The 15,961-nt window shown below is 45.2% G+C and overlaps 1 protein-coding gene across 2 annotated transcripts in view; it reads right to left on the reverse strand.

Annotated features, from left to right (window-relative positions):
* Positions 1-14,315, reverse strand: part of TEX2 (testis expressed 2) — a 150,322-nt gene extending 136,007 nt beyond the window's left edge. The window contains exon 1 of one of the 2 annotated variants that reach the window (XM_048488706.1): positions 14,123-14,315. The gene's annotated coding sequence lies outside the window, so the exon portion shown is untranslated. The remainder of the gene's footprint in view (positions 1-14,122) is intronic. The other variant, XM_048488705.1, reaches the window with a different exon arrangement.
* Positions 14,316-15,961: the final 1,646 nt, after the last annotated feature.

The raw sequence follows: 15,961 nt of genomic DNA on the forward strand, positions 1-15,961 counted from the left end.
TTGTCTCGATTTTCATTGATTTGCCTCTGCTTTTCTACTTGATCTGCGAGTAAGGTGCAGGGCTTCTGTGGAGAGGTAACCAAATTCGGACAAAGCTATTTAAGCTTGTCCTTGGGAGGGGCGTAATTATAAAAGTGAAACAAATAAAATAAATAAATAAATAAATAAATAAACTTGTTTAATGACAATGGCTTGCCCCATTTCAGACAAATCGTAAAGAGGTGTCAGAAACAGACCTCTTTGGACAGCTTTCCGGTGCAACATTGGTCCACTGGCTTTGGAGCTGGTCCCAGTGTTATTGTTTGTTACTGTTTTCAGCATTAAACACTATGTTTATTCACCAAAAATGTGTTTTTGGTATTTTTTGGAGCAGGCTAGGAACAGATTAATTGGATTTACATTTGATTCTCTATGGAAGAAGTTTGCCTCAGTTTTCATCGGGTTTCCCCGGCTTTCTAATGCATTCTTTTGACGGCCAGTTACCAAAGAAAACCAAGGTTCCACTGTACTGGTGTTGCCATTGTTGCTGTTATCTTGCAGTTGTTTTAATTATGCCATTAAAGGTTTATATATATACATAATAGCTTTAAATACTGAGAAATAAGATTAGAAGTTTTTTTTATACTATTGCTGTAAGCCATTCAGCTTGACAGACCAACCAATTCTACACAGTCAGAACTGAGTAGGAAGGCTGGTTGCAACCTGTTTGCATTACAAGCAAGAGGTCACTGCGCCTATAAATGCAAGAGACTTTGCTCAAGTGAAGCTATGTGATGATGGCTCCCTTCAACAATAAAGAAAGTTGTGTTCTTGACAAAGGATGGCCAATCTTCCCCAAACTTTAACATTAGTAAGCATTATGAGTAAGCGTAATACAGGAGAGGGGATGCTAACAGCGGCATCCTTTCAAGCCCATGCCACACTATTGTACTCCATTTCACATAAAGATGTTAGTAGTGGGGTAACTGATGCTGTAATGTAAAGTTTCCCCCACCCCACATACCAACTGTGCAGACTTTTTGTTTTCTATCTTCAAATCTATGAAGAACCTCTGCAGAAAAATTAGATGAGGGGTCTTAAATCAAGCGCACATGGAACGCTACACTGAATGGATGGGAATCGCTCTGTTCCTGAGAAGCTCTTGCCCTGTTTCGACTTGGTTTGCTGTCTCTTCTGAGACCAGCTAATGGGGAGTTTGCTATTGCACTCCAGGCCTCTTTTGATTTCCTATTGGCTGGTTTGTGGATCACTTCCTCTTCCCCTCCTGTAGTTGTCTCTTGGGATGGGCAGGTCTTAGATGTTTTATATGGGTGTATGCTGAGTTTATTTGTTGTTAGTTGTTTTAGGTCTGATGTTATTATTTTGTTGGGTTTTGTTGTAATTATCTTTGCTTTGCTCAGCTTTAATGGTATAGTGTTTTCTGGAACTGTTACTAAATAACCTTCCCTATTCCCACCACTGAGCGGGTAGAATAGAAGTACACACAGTGCTTGGCAGTAGCAAAGTTTCTGCTCGTTTTGTGAAACTTTGGCATGTTGTTACAATGTTTCTCCAAGCCCATGCCACACTATTGTACTCCATTTCACATAAAGATGTTAGTAGATATCTAAAAGTCAACATAGGTTGCTCAAAGACAAGTCATGCCAGACCAATCTTACTTCTTGTTTTGATAGCACGACAAGCTTGGCAGGTGAAGTTGAGAGGAGATGCATACCTTGATTTCTCAGTAAGGCCTTTTGTGACAAGGTTCCCCATAATATTCACTTTGTAAGCAAGCTTACCAAGTAAAAGGCAATGTAGCTAGACAGAGCCACTGTTGGGATGGACTTGTAATTTGGTTGGACTGACTGAACTCAAAGGGTGCTCACCAATGGCTCATCTTCATCCTGGAGAGGGGTGACCAGTGGGGTATCACAGGGCTCTGTCCTAGGCCCAGTACTATTTAATATTTTTTATCAATGACTTTGATGATGGAATAGAGGGCATGCTAGTCAAACTTGCAGATGACACCAAATTAGGAGAAGGGTGCTATTAGATCGCATCGCAGAATTTAACAGGGTCGATCACCATCTCTTGACCCACTGCTTGGCTGATGCTGGGATCCAAGGAACAATTTTGAAATGGCTGGCCTCATTTCTCCAGGACCAGGGACAGCAAGTTACACTTGGCAGGAGGGAGGGGAAGGGGGACATCCCAATGGCACCCACTTGGTTATCCTCTCCCCAATGTTGTTTAACAGTGGATTCAAAGTTCTGATTCAAGATGCTGATCTTTAAGGCCCTGAGTGGTCTGAGACCTTTGTATTTGCAGAACTGCATCACCCCATGTTGCCCGTGGAGGACACTCTGGTCTTCTGATAGAAATCTTCTGGTGGTCCCTGACCCCAAGGACGTTAGATTGACCTCGACCAGAGTCAGGGCTTTTTCTGCCCTGGCTCTAGCCTGGTGGAATTCTCTGTTGGCTGACACCAGGGCCCTGGAGGACCTTAACCAGTTCCACAGGGCCTGTAAGACAGAGATAGGCCTTTGGTTGAGGCCCTCAGTCTGGCCAGTTCTATCTGCCACCCACCCACCCCTTACCATCAACACACATATCACACTTTGCATTATTCCCTCCTCTTAACCTTTCCCCCCATAATCTGACAGTCCCAAGTAAAGGGACTGTAAGGAGGTGGGGGATGATGTTTTTTATAGGGTGGTTTGCCATCTAGTAAGGCTGACAAACCAACACATTGATATGCCAATTCCCCTGTGATCTTTTGTTAGATTTCAAGATGGCCAAGTGTTAGTTTTCAATTAATGTTAGTGACTTCTATTGTTATACATTGTTTGTTTAAATCCGTGTGTAGCACACTCGCCCTGGGACTGAATCTTTTCATGTTCGAGGGAAGGTGGTGGGATATAAATGGAATACAAATAAGCTAAGTTGCACTTCAACTGATCAGATTAATGTCTTCATGTGGAAATAGCAGAGTACAGGACAAGCTACTCCTGCTGAATGTTCACCCCCCACCCACATCAACCACTGGCCAGGATGACTGTTGCAAGACTAGCCCTTTATGCAGTTCAGGGGCAAATCTCCTATTTAAAAAAGTCTCACAAATTTCAGCATACAAAATTATGATCTTCTCACATACCAGCTGCTTTCATGTTAGGAATGCTGTATCCAGCTGCCGGCTAAGCACAGAGATACGAACAGACCTGCTGGATCAGACCAGCGCTCCATGTAGTCCACCATCCTGTTTCCCATAACAGCCAACCAATTCCTCTATAGCATTGGCTAGTGTCAATCTAGAAAGTTCTCTCAGATAAAGTTATGGATTCACAGCTCTAATTACATGTTCCCTGCGCAGGGATGATGGGAACTGTAGTCCATAACATCTGGAGGGGCGAAAGTTTGACATCTGTGCTCTAAGGTCTAACGACAAGGCACAGAGGCCAAGGCCTCCCTTGATGTTGCCTGATGTCTCCAACCGCTGCTTTGAGATGGAGCTCAACGTCTCAAAAGCCAGAACAGCAGCCTTTTCAGAAATGCACCAAATCAATACCAACAGTTTGAAAGCTGGCATTTCTGAAGAGATTCAGATTGTTCCTGTCTGTTTAATGTCATTGTTAAAAAGGAGCCGATTAAGGATAGGAGGAATTAGTATCCTGCTTACACAACAACTTATGACTCCCCAATTACCGTGCAAACAAAGCAATCGCAACAGCCACATGAGATTGGATTCGTGTTAGCAAAACAATCAGAAATAAATCTATGGCGCTTTTTCTTCCTCCGCAGAAGAGTCAATGTGAAAATAATTTTTTTTCATCAATCAAGCCTGGAGGCCGTGAAAGTGCACAACTGTGGCTGTTTCCAGTGCAGGATAATGCGGCATTTGAACTTACTGAAGCAAGCAAACGAGGCAACACTATAATCACATTGGAGGAAATTGTCAAAGGGGGGGGGAGGATTAAGTCCACGCTCCCAACCCCCCCAATCATACAAGCAAGGTCTGTGACAGCAACTGAGCTTTAAAACTGCTGGGGAGATTCAATCACAACATCTTGTCCAGTTGTAATCCTCAATTGTTACTCAACCCCCATGCATCAGTCGATTGCCTTATAATCTGGGTAACTCAGAACTCAACTGTGACTGACTCAAGACTGGAACTGGAAGAATAGGCGTTGATGGCTCAGATTCAGACCCAGTCGTGAAACTTACTGGTGAGTGTGGCAGACCTTGGCCCAGTCACCACCTTTCAGTCTAATTGTGTTGTTATGATAAAATGGAGGCAGAGAGAACCAAACTTAAGCCTTTTTAGAGGAAGGGAAGAAGTAAAATATAATGGACAGTTCACATTGTTTACAGGGAATCCAGATTTTCAGAAGTACTGTGTTATTCAACTATGATAGGACTAGATTAGAACATAATCAGCACCATACATCTGCAACAGAGGCAAGTCAAAAGCAACTGTCAGCAGCACATGGCATATAGCGCAGGAGTCTGAATTCTGAGCTTAACTTCAGGGTGTGACATCCATATGTACCTGCCTGGGGGGGTGTTCCTCTTGGTAGTCCACGGGTGTCTTCCTGGTGGTTCCTCCCCTGCTAAGGTGCAAGAGACAACTTCTAGTGCAGAAGGGCCTTTCTCTGTGTGATCGCCTCCCAGGAGGGCCCACTACCATCTATGGGCCCATTTCTTTTCTCCCCTTCTAGAGGGAGGAGTCTAATAGGAATTGTTGCAGGCATTGTTGTTTGTCGTTGTTATTGGTGCTGCATTTTAGCCATTTATTTACAGTCCATTATGTAGCAGGTATTTATTTTGTATGTTGTCCCTCTGCCCAAGGAGGCCAACCGAGAGTTAGAGTGGTCCTATAAGACTGATAAATAAATAAATAAATTTTATTTATAAGGGTGCATTAGACAATGCTACCCTAATAACCCGCATACTCTACATTAATCTACCCTCATTAAGACCCATCATCATTTTTATCCATACTAGGTCCAGAATTTTTATTAATTATTAAAAGTGTTTATACCCCACCTTACTATAGTCCATATTCAAATCAGCTTACAGAATACAAGTACAATAATCCAACACAATAAACACAATAAAACCCACAAACTACTGTAAAAAAAATCAAGAATACAATAAAATACACCTTGAAAAACCTAAACCATGACTTACTAAGCTCTCAGTCGTTAGAATGTGATGTTAAATGCTGCCCAAAATACAAACATTTTCACCTGATGACAGAACGGTAGCAAGGAAGGAGCAAACAAGGCTTCTATAGGAAGAATGTTCCAGCATCTAGGTGCCACCACGAAGAAGTCCCTATGAAATGTACTGATGGGATGGAGAGACAGCCTTCCCCATGTCATCTTGATAAAAGAGCAGATTTATATGCAAATAGGCAGTCCATCAGGTAACCTGTCCCAACCCCATGAAGGGCGTTGTAGGCAATGACCAGGACAGTGATGGCAAACCTTTTCGAGACCGAGTGCCCAAATTGCAACCCAAAACTCACATATTTATCGCAAAGTGCCAACATGGCAATTTAACCTGAATACTGAGGTTTTAGTTTAGAAAAAACGGTTGGCTCCAAGGTGCGCATTACTCGAGAGTAAGCTTGGTGAAGAAACCATGCATCACTTCAAATGGGTGAATCACAACCCTAGGAGGGGTTACTCAGAAGCAAGCCCCATTGTCAGCAGCCAAGCTTACTCCCAGGTAAAGGATCACGCTTTAGTTCTTCCCATGAAATCAGTGGGGTTTAACAGCGCTCAGTTTACGCTGCTTCCCCAAAACGAGGTCTTAGTTTTATTATCAGCTCTATTATCTGCAGTATTATCTGCTCTAGCCTCCAGCAAGTCTCGTGTGCACCGCTCTATGCCTCTCTAGCATCTCTGCCTCCTCTGCCCCACCCCTTTTGGGAAGCAGCCACCCGGAGCACAGGCACCAGGCCCAGCAGCTGAGTCCTCCCTGCTTGCCGTGGTGCATGCACATCATGCCAAAGCCGTGATAGTCCAGCCCTAGATAATGTTAATGGAAGTGTAGGAGGGTGATTTTCCGCTTCCCACAGCCGAACTCTACTGTGTGCATTGCTGCCCATAGCAGCCAGGGCTCAAGTGCCACCTCTGGCACCCGTGCCATAGGTTCACCACCACTGGACCAGGACTTTGAATTAGGCTCAGATATTTACTGGTAGCCAGTGAAGTTGGTATAATAAGCGAGACACAAAGTCCCTGTTACCTGGCTGGTGTCAGCAGGCTAGAGGCTCTGTTTTGTACCAGCTGAATAGTTTTCAGAGGCAGCCTTATGTACAGTGCATAAAGCTCCACATAGAGTTTTGCGCAATCGCTTATGGGGACAGCTCTGCTTCTAGTTCCCCTATGTCCATGGTGGCAAACCTTTGGCACTCCAGATGTTATGGACTGGAATTTCCCACTTCTGGCCCTGCCAGAATGGTCCAATTGTAAGCCATGCTGGGAAAGGAGAAAACTGATGAGAACCTGATCCGCAACCATCTAGAGTGCCAAGAATGTTTCAGCATCACTGCCCTATGTCCTCAGCCCTTACCAACAACTGAGATACACTTTAGAGCAAACATTTTCAGGACTGCATTGCAGATGGACTTTATGCCCAGTAAATGTGACACAATCCCGTAAGGGATGACTGCTGTTCACTATGTCGCAAGGCCACTCTTATTGTGGAGTTGGGTTGAAGAAGAAAATAGGCAGCTGCTGTCTAGCTGGTTTGTGCAGCTTGATAATGATGGACCTCAGTAAGTATGCATGTAAAGTTCCAATGATCAGGACATATTGCACGCTATATCTCTTCTCCATGTACTGACCCATCACACTTCCCCCCAGGAGCAATATATCAATCACTGAAGAACCAAGACAACACTTCTCCTTTGGCCTTTTAATTTCAAGCAGAAGCAGAAGCAGCAGAAGCAGCAGAAGCAGCAGAAGCAGCAGAAGCAGCAGAAGCAGCAGAAGAAATGTTCTTTAGAACATATGCTGGTTTTATTTTATGGACTCAGTTGCAGGAAGAATTATACATGGAATTAGTTGGCTTGGCTTTAAAGTGGGAATCTGCAAAGACTTGCCAGTGAAATCTCTTTCCCGCTCCCCTACTATTTCTCCTTTCCCTTTTCTGAAAGTCCCATAACCTCTCCTTTTCCTGCTTCCTTTTCTCTTTCTAGGGCGGCCGACTTACAGAACCCTGACAATCTACTGAAATCACAACAGATCTTCTAAATTCAGAAATCGGTTCCCCTCACGTTGCCAGCTCAAGGTTCTGGGGGTACAGCCTTGGGAGGCCAAGGTTGGGGGAAGGAAACAATCTAGCAGGATATAATGCCATAGAGTCCATCCTCCAAAGCAGCCATTTTCTCCAGGGGAACTGAATTCTTATAGAGCCATATTTAATGACTATTTAAAATTTTGATTTTATTTGTGCTCTATCTATTTGTTTGTTCGCCTCCCTGAGCCCTTCGGGGGAGGGCGGTTTATAAATATAATAAATATAATAAATATAATAAATATAATAATAAATAATAATAATAATAATAATAATAATAATAATAATAATAATAATAATAATAATAATAATTCTGCCATTTGAAAAAGAGTGGTAATTCCAGATAATCGCCACCCCTCACCTGGAGATCGGCAATCCTAAATCCCATGTAGGAAATGGCTGCTTTTGGTGGTGCCTATGGTATTGTACCCTCTCTGAGGTCCCATCCTTTCTCAAACTCCACCCTCCCTGGACGAAAAGCCACATCCCCCAAATCTCTGCGTACTTCTTAACTTGGAGTTTACACCCTGTAAACTTCCCACTCAATAGCCAACCCATCTTTATGCTCGCGCTTTTTGTCTGAGGCGTTTCCTCCCGCTTCCGCCCGCGTTACTGTCAGCAGCCCACCTCTAGCATAGGAAAATGTTGAAGCCCAGATTGTTGATGAGTCGCGAGCCGACTAGAACCAGACGCCCACCTGTAGAACCCAGTAACTGCTCCCCTTTCCCAGTATCCCCCCTCCCACTTTTGTTTCCTCTTTTCACGCCCATCCTGGCAACGACGCCACATTCTCTCACCTTTTACGATTTCTTTCCCCTTCTCAGCCCATTAAGCTAACCTGCCTTTCACCTGCCTCATCTTCAGCTATGTTTATTATTTAATTCATTTGTACTTCACCTTTCTCCATAGAGAGGACTAAAGTGGCTTGCATTACTCTCCTCTCCTTTTTATCCACACAACAACCCGGTGGAGTAGGCTATGTCTGACACTATGTGACTGGCCCCAAATCACCCAGTGAGATTCCACAGGGAGATGGTGATTCGAACCTGAGTCTCCTACTCTCTGAAGCTCTATCTGCCACACCAGGGGTGTCCAACTCTGATGCCCCGGATGTTCATGGACTACGATTCCCATCAGCCCCAACTGGCCATGCTGGCAGGGACTGATGGGAATTGTAGTCCATGAACATCTGGGGTGCCAGAGTTGGACACCCTTGTGCTATACCCTACTGGTTTTCAGAAGGCGGCTGCTGTTGAACAGCAGCAAGCAGTCAGGCCTAGTAGAGTCATGCAAATCAGGTGGTATCAAGTCACCCAGAAGTTGCTGCCAGGTCTACGGTTATCAACCTCCGGGTGAAACCTGCGAATGGAATCCCAGAATTACATCTGAACTTCGGGGGCAAGCAGAGATCTGTCCCGAGGCAAAGAAACAGCAAATACCGATTTTGGAGGGGGACTCTATGGCGTTGTATGCCCTCACTGGGAATTGTAGCCTTCCCTCCCCAATCCCTGTCCTCCTCAGACTATACCACAAAATCCTCAGCAATTTCCCAACCTGAAGCTGGCAACCCTAGTCAGATCTGGCAGCAAGGTACCCTCCCTCAAAGGTCTGGAAAGGGCCCTTTGCTTCAACTCACAGAAAATGAAAGCTGGGATACTGTGGTTGCCTATAGTGCTGTAGTTGCCTATAGCAACAGCTACTGAGGGAACCCCTTGCTTAAAGCCACAGGCACTCCTTTTAACTTTGGGGAGGGTTTCAACCCCCCCCCCCCCCCGGTTGTTTTCTTGTTAGATTTCACATTTTTGTACAAAGCCAGGGGCTTTTTCAGGTTTGTAGAAAGACACGGCTGCACATTCGCAGCTTCAACCACCAGATTTAAATATCCAAAGATTAGCCGACTACACTATTAGTATAGAAATTATTAACAAATCTTAGAAATACATGGTAGAGGAATCAGCAATTTTTAGCGAATTTTTACAAAAATGAGGTACAAAGTATCTTTCTGTCAGCAAATTTTTACAAAAATGAGGTACAAAGTAACTTTCTGTCTCTATAAAGTCTAAATTCAGTTGTTTTTATAGCTGGCATTTGGTTGGCTTGAAAATATAGCATTTTCGACTACCAGAGGGGAACCCACAAAACAATACAGTTACTTGCAGAGACATGAATAAATTCATGTAGCAAGAAAAAATGGCTAGCGGCTTGGTTTAAAAAAAGGTCTTCCGTGAAGCCAGCAAACACAATTTGATATTTTACTACAGAATGAATGATTATTAGAAGTCCTCCAAAGAGAAACAACCATTTTAATTTTCAAAAGCTTTGCTCTTACCAAGTTGAAGCGCTGCGAAGAAACACCGGAGGAAGGGTTGGTCGGTTTCAACCATGTTGTTCCTACCTCAATAATTCTAAATCTTTACAACTATGAACTTTGATCTGATTATACGAGTCGGAAATAATTCCACCAGATGGATAATCAGAACAGAAAAGCACCTAATCCAGCTGTAAAAACTGAACACAGCCATGTTTGTATCTGTGATCAACCTACAAACCGCCCCCTCCTCTCATGTAGTAATGCTCAGATATTTTGCTGTCTGAACTCAGCTGCGGTTCAAAGACGCACAGCAAAAATCCCCACTTATTGACAACAGAGACTAATCCGCAGACAAAGTGAAAACAACTTTCCTGTGGTTGCACCTACTAATCTATTTACTGGAAAGCTTCAGCCCCAGAGGAAAGAATCAAACAAAACCCTCCTAACCATGAGACTTGCTGTTAACACCTATCTTCACCCTAACAATCTATCAAGAATTCAGGTCATCCATCAGCAAGCGTACATCCTATAAACTGTGGCATTTTGAAAGCAAGAATCTTCCCAATCAGGGTAAACTCTCCTTCATTCTCAGTGGGAATGCACCCCTTTTCTCCACCTCACAACTAACTTATTAATAATGTATTATCACTTCCAAAAGTCACCTTGGAGTATTTGTAAAATGAACAAGAGGTAATTCTTATCATAATGGTTTTAACTTAGTTAAATTATTTTTTCAACAGTTTTTACGAAGATAAGATTTTATTAGATTTTGTACTATGAACTGATGTTTTATATGGTTTTACATAGTTTCATTTTAGTCTTAACCAGTCTGGACATCATAATATTTGGTAGGTTGTACATTTTGTTAACTATCTTTATGATCTGGTCTATGACTGTATAAATAAAATTAAAATAAATTAATTGAAAAGTAACCATCCGAAAACGAATGTCTCTAGAACAGTGGTGGCGAACCTATGGCACGGGTGCCACAGGTGGCATTCAGAGCCCTCTCTGTGGGCATGTGTGCACAGAGTTCGTCATGTGATAACAGTGCAATTATTTCAGGGAGATTATTAGAATTAAACCTAAGACCTAGTTTTGGGGAAGCAGTGTAGGTAACCCTGTTAAGAGCTGTTAAACCCGAGGGACATAGGTATAGATTTTTAAGGGGGGGTTTCAGGGGTGGGGCCACACCCCCACCTGCCCCTAGGGGATGGCCACGCCTCCCCAAGCCCCACCCCTGGTCTAGCGCTTATAAAAGCAGCTCTCCAAGGCTGGGGACGGCAGACTGTCCTGCCCTGCCCTGCCCTCCCAGCCGGCAGTTCCTTCTGCCCTCCCCTCTGGGCAGAGACATAGAGGGAAAATGGAGCCCGGTGCAAAATCTGAGTGCCCCCAGCTTCCGCAGCTGGCTGCTGATAGCTGGGAATGCACCCCAAGCTGCATCACTTTCAGATTTGTGAGAACACTAGGCTGAAGGCCCAAATTCTCCTTTTAAAATCCACATGAAAGGGATAATCTGGGTCAAGTCCCTGGGTCAATAGCAGTAAAGTGGTACTGTTTTAGGATGGATTATCCCCCATCCACAGAACAAAGCATCGCACTTTCAGTATGGCGTAAGTGGTTAAGAACCCCAGAGTGCATTCTAATCTGGAGGGAACCCGGACACAGTTCCTGCTCTGCCACTTGAGCTGTAAGGAAGAGGGGCTTATCTAGGGGAATTCAGATAAGCCTGTAGCAGACCTCCACATACGCCAGCTAGGTGTCCCTTGGAGCTGAAATCCCGCAGCTTTTGGGAGCTATCCTCAGCCCACCATACACAGGGTGTTTTGTTGTGAGGGAGGAAGAGGCAAAGGGAGACATGAAGTAAGCTCCTTTGGAGTCTCCTACCAGAAGGAGAGAAAGGGTGATATAAATCCAAATTCTTCTTCTTCTTAACCTGAGGGACCTCAAGGATTCTCCCTTCTAGGAAATCCAACTGCTGCAGAAGGGGATGGGTTTAAAAGGAGAATCTAAGGAAAAACAAGAGTGCTACCTGCTGTCAGAGTGCAATTGTTAAACTAGAAACTTTTTTAAATTTTCAGAATTATCTTTAGGAGACTCTTCTAATGATACCACCCAGATTTAAAGTGAAGTTTGGTTCAGGAATTGTCCAAAGTTATACGGACCCTCAAGAGAGATGCATGGCCCATGTTCTATTGGCTCCCATTACAGAACAATGGAGGATGGGGGCACCAGCAGCACAGGAGTCCATAGCTTTAGCCCCTGGACCAAACTTCACAAAGGCCTGGGTGGTATCAGTAAAGAGACTCTCCTGAGTGAGTACCTCCCAGGTTTGGTGAAGATTTAAGTTCAGGAAGTCAAGAGATATGGACCACTCAAAGAATATTACCCCCATCTTCTATTGCCGTGGTGGTGGACATGCAGCACTCCAGATGGTATGGACTACAATTCCCATCAGCCCCTTCCAGCATGGCCAAATTGGCCGTAACTGTGAAATAATAGGAATTGTAGTCACATGTATCTAGATATAGGAGACCGCCACCATATTCTAATCAAACCCATTTGGAAACAATGGAAGATGGGGAGCACCCTCTGAGGAGTCCACCTTTGGACTCCCTAAGACTCAAACCTCACCAAACCCCAGGTAGTATCATCAGGAGAGTCCCTAAAACAATCCCTGAGAGTTTTGGTGCTGCTAGCCCTAAAACAATGCACCTGCTGAGGCCAAAAACCAAAAAACTTATTAAAAATGTTTAAAAACCTACAGAAGTAGACTTAGGACATGAATGGGAGGGTTGGACAGAGACCCCCCCCTTACCTCACGTCCTTATTAGAAACTCATACTGGTGCACTTTGGGCAGAACTAAAGAATGATAGTCCCTTTACCTGGGAGTAAAGAAGCACTGCAAACAGCAGTAGAGAGCTTGCTTCTGGAGTGATACAAGCTCCCTCCTAGGGTCGTGATTCACCCACATTCAAAGCGTTGCACGAGTTGCCCAAAGCAAAACCACCGAGCTTCTACCACCAAAGCTTGCTCCCCAATAATGCTTGCTTGGGCCTTGGGAGACCAACTGTTTTTTCTATACTATAACCTCAATTATTCAGGGAGTTAAGTCTGCCATGGTGGCGTGCGATAAATAAGTGGGTTTTGGGTTGCAGTTTGGGCACTCGGTCTCGAAAAGGTTCGCCATCACTGCTCTAGAGCCATGTACCTTCTTCCATGCATCCCATGGTGTTTGTGTTGCATGTTTCCTTCTTTCTAAGGCATCACAGACCCCTAGTTAAAACACAGGTACCAAAAATCTCTCCCCAGTCCTTCGTCTTGAAGGGAAAAGACGTGACAGATTCAGTTTCCTTATGAGTTGCAACCTTTAGCACTATATTCCTTTAGTCCACAGTGTATGAGTTAGCTGTGATCGCTGCTCAACCAACATACAAGGGAGGGCGGGAAGAGAGAGAACACTTTGTTCTATAGAAGCCACGTCTTCTGTCTTACTTCTGATATTTTAGTACCAGCACATTATATTTTTTTTAAAGTCCCAGATACGGCCCCTCCTCTCTGCTTTCACACCCAGTTCATATAGAGACCAATGCACCTTATCCCATCCACGGGCCTTATCCCCCATCCCACTTGAGTGACGGCCACACTGGCCCCACACAGGGTTACACCTCTCCTTAGAAGAGTAGCTTCTCGCGCTGTTGGAACATGCAACAAATACTAAATCCTAGTAGGCCTGGAGCGGCCAAGTTGGAGAAAGAGAGGCTTAGGGGCTCCATCCTGCTTGGAGCTAAACCTTTATTACAGTCATGGACCAGCAAAAAATAGATGACATAAAGGATGGATAAAAAGAGGATAAAAAGAAGCACAAATACTAAAAGGGTTCTTTAAATAAGCTTAAAGGGAGACAGATATTGAGAATTACAACAACTGGAATTAGCTGCTGCTTGACAACCTGCATTCATTAATGAGACATTTGAATGTTCCAAATGTGTGATTGTTTTTACAAGTGTTGTAGGCTGCTCGGAGCCCCAAAGGGGAGGGGCGGGATATTAAATCTAGCAAATAAAATACAAAAAGACGCTAAAACTATTAAATCGAAAGCCCCAGCTATCAAGCCCCTAAGGCAACTTTGCATACTCTGCATACGCTCAGAGGCTCGTTCTCCCCGTGTACCAGAGAGGGCCTTGAAGAAGCTGGCCCTTGCCTGGCCGTTCCCAGCCTTCCCCCTTTGCTGGGACGACGACGCCCCGTCTCCCCACCTGCCCTTACCTAAACCCGCTCCCCCGCCCGCCTCCCTCTGCCCGGGCCGCCATAGGGCATCCCAGAGAGGACTCGCTCCCGGTTCCCCCCACAGGCAGCCCCGGGCCCAGGCCGGCTCCGCTACCTCCGAGGCCGGGGAGGGAGGCAGGCAGGCGGGCGGGCTTCGTTAGCCTCAGCGCGGGCTCCGCACTGGCGGCGGCGGCGGCAGGGCGGACTGGCCGTGCCGGGAAGAGAAGGGCGGAAGGGCGGCTCGCCCCGTTTACCTCATCCGCGGCAGCTCCTGGCATCGCATGGCACGACCGCAGGCGGGCGGGGAGGCTCCCTGTTCTCCCTGCCCGGCTCCCGGGCTCCGTCGGCGGCTCCCCTTCCAAGGCAACCGTGGAAAGAGACTCGGCAGCCGTTGACAGAGGCGGCCTAGGCCGCCCCGCCCGGCAATGGGCTGGGTCTGCGGAGGAGGCCGGCTTCCTCGTTAAAGATACAGTGGGAGGGAACCATACAAGGCGATGGAGGCCGGCCGGGCTCAACCCCCCCGGGATCTATTAATCACGCTTGGAAAGAAGCAAAAGGCGCTTCTGAGCATGTGCAGGGCGTCTCAGAAGACGAGCGGGAGGAGAGTGTGCATACTCCGCCTTTCTCTCCTGTAAGGCGGCGCGAGGCAGCTTACAAACTCCTTTCCCTTCCTCTCCCCACAACCTTGTGAGGTAGGTGGGGTTGAGAGAGTTCGGATAGAAGGTGGGACCCCAGCCAAAGAGTCCCTCCTTGAGCTTCCAAGTTAGCCAGAGGAAGGCAAGGATTAAGATTTTATACCCCGCTTTTTCTCTACGATAATGAGTCCCAAAGTGACTTAACAACTCCTTTTCCCTTCCTCTCCCCACATCAGACTGCCTTGTAGGGCAGGTGGGATAGAGGAGGCGGGATTACTGGGAGGAACTAGGGACCCCAGCCACGAGGTCACTCAGCAGGAATGTAGGAGAAGGGAAACAAATCCAGTTCACCAGTTAAGCTCATGTTGAGGAGTGGGGAATCAAACCAGGTTCCCCACCACTCTTAACAACAATCCCATGCAGGCTTTCAGGCTACTTGCCACCTGAGAAACAGCATCCAGATAGCCCTCCAGGTTCCTGCCACTAAAACATGATGGAGTTCTCTAGATTAGAGGCCACCTGCTCTTGACCACTACCCTGCTGGCTCTCAGTTAAGAAATTGTTCCGCCCCGCCCCGACCCCCAAATACAGCTGGAATTAGAAGCTAGAGCTTTCAAGTGGATCTCAAAAGCCCTAGCCAAAGTTGCAACCATTTTCTTCTTCCTACATGCAAGTAAAGACTACACGAACCACTGAATGAGTGTTGCTGTGTTATAGGAACTGTGGACAGTCTGAAGACTGTCTTTGATTGTTGTCTTTGTTAAATGATGGTTTTTTGTTAGAAGACACAATTTGATTTTATTTGTTTTGATTTAATACCCCACCTTCCCCAGCCAAAACTGGGCTCAGAGAGGCTAACATGCATGATTAAAATCATACAATAATACTTTAAAATAGTAATTAGGACACATCATAAAATAAAAATCTATCTCAACTACAACTACTAAAAACCCCTGATGGCAATTTAAATAATTCACATTACCCATATAAACCACATTCTGCCCTATCCTACAAACCTTAGTGCACAAAAAGGAAGAGATATATACCGTTTCCCCAAATATAAGACAGTGTCTTATATTAATTTATATTAATTTTTGCTCCCAAAGATGCGCTATGTCTTATTTTCAAGGGATGTCTTATATTTCTGTATTCTGTTTGTCAGGCATGCTTCCAAACAAAAACTTTGCTACGTCTTACTTTTGGGGGATGCCTTATATTTCGCACTTTAGCAAAACCTCTACTATGGCCCATTTTCCGGGTATGCTGCTTATTTTCAGAGAGAGCAGAAGGTAGATGAGTATTAGGGCTGACAGATTTCAACAACTATATCCGCTTCAATTATATGCCCAGTGGAATAATTTGGTCTTGCAAGCCCTGCAGAATTGGTTGATCTTCCACAGGGCTCTAATATCTGTGGGAAGTGCATTCCATTCCATGCCACCAGAGCCGTTCACCATA

This window comes from Sphaerodactylus townsendi, linkage group LG03 (assembly GCF_021028975.2).
Source record: "Sphaerodactylus townsendi isolate TG3544 linkage group LG03, MPM_Stown_v2.3, whole genome shotgun sequence".
In the NCBI taxonomy this organism is placed as follows: domain Eukaryota; kingdom Metazoa; phylum Chordata; class Lepidosauria; order Squamata; family Sphaerodactylidae; genus Sphaerodactylus; species Sphaerodactylus townsendi.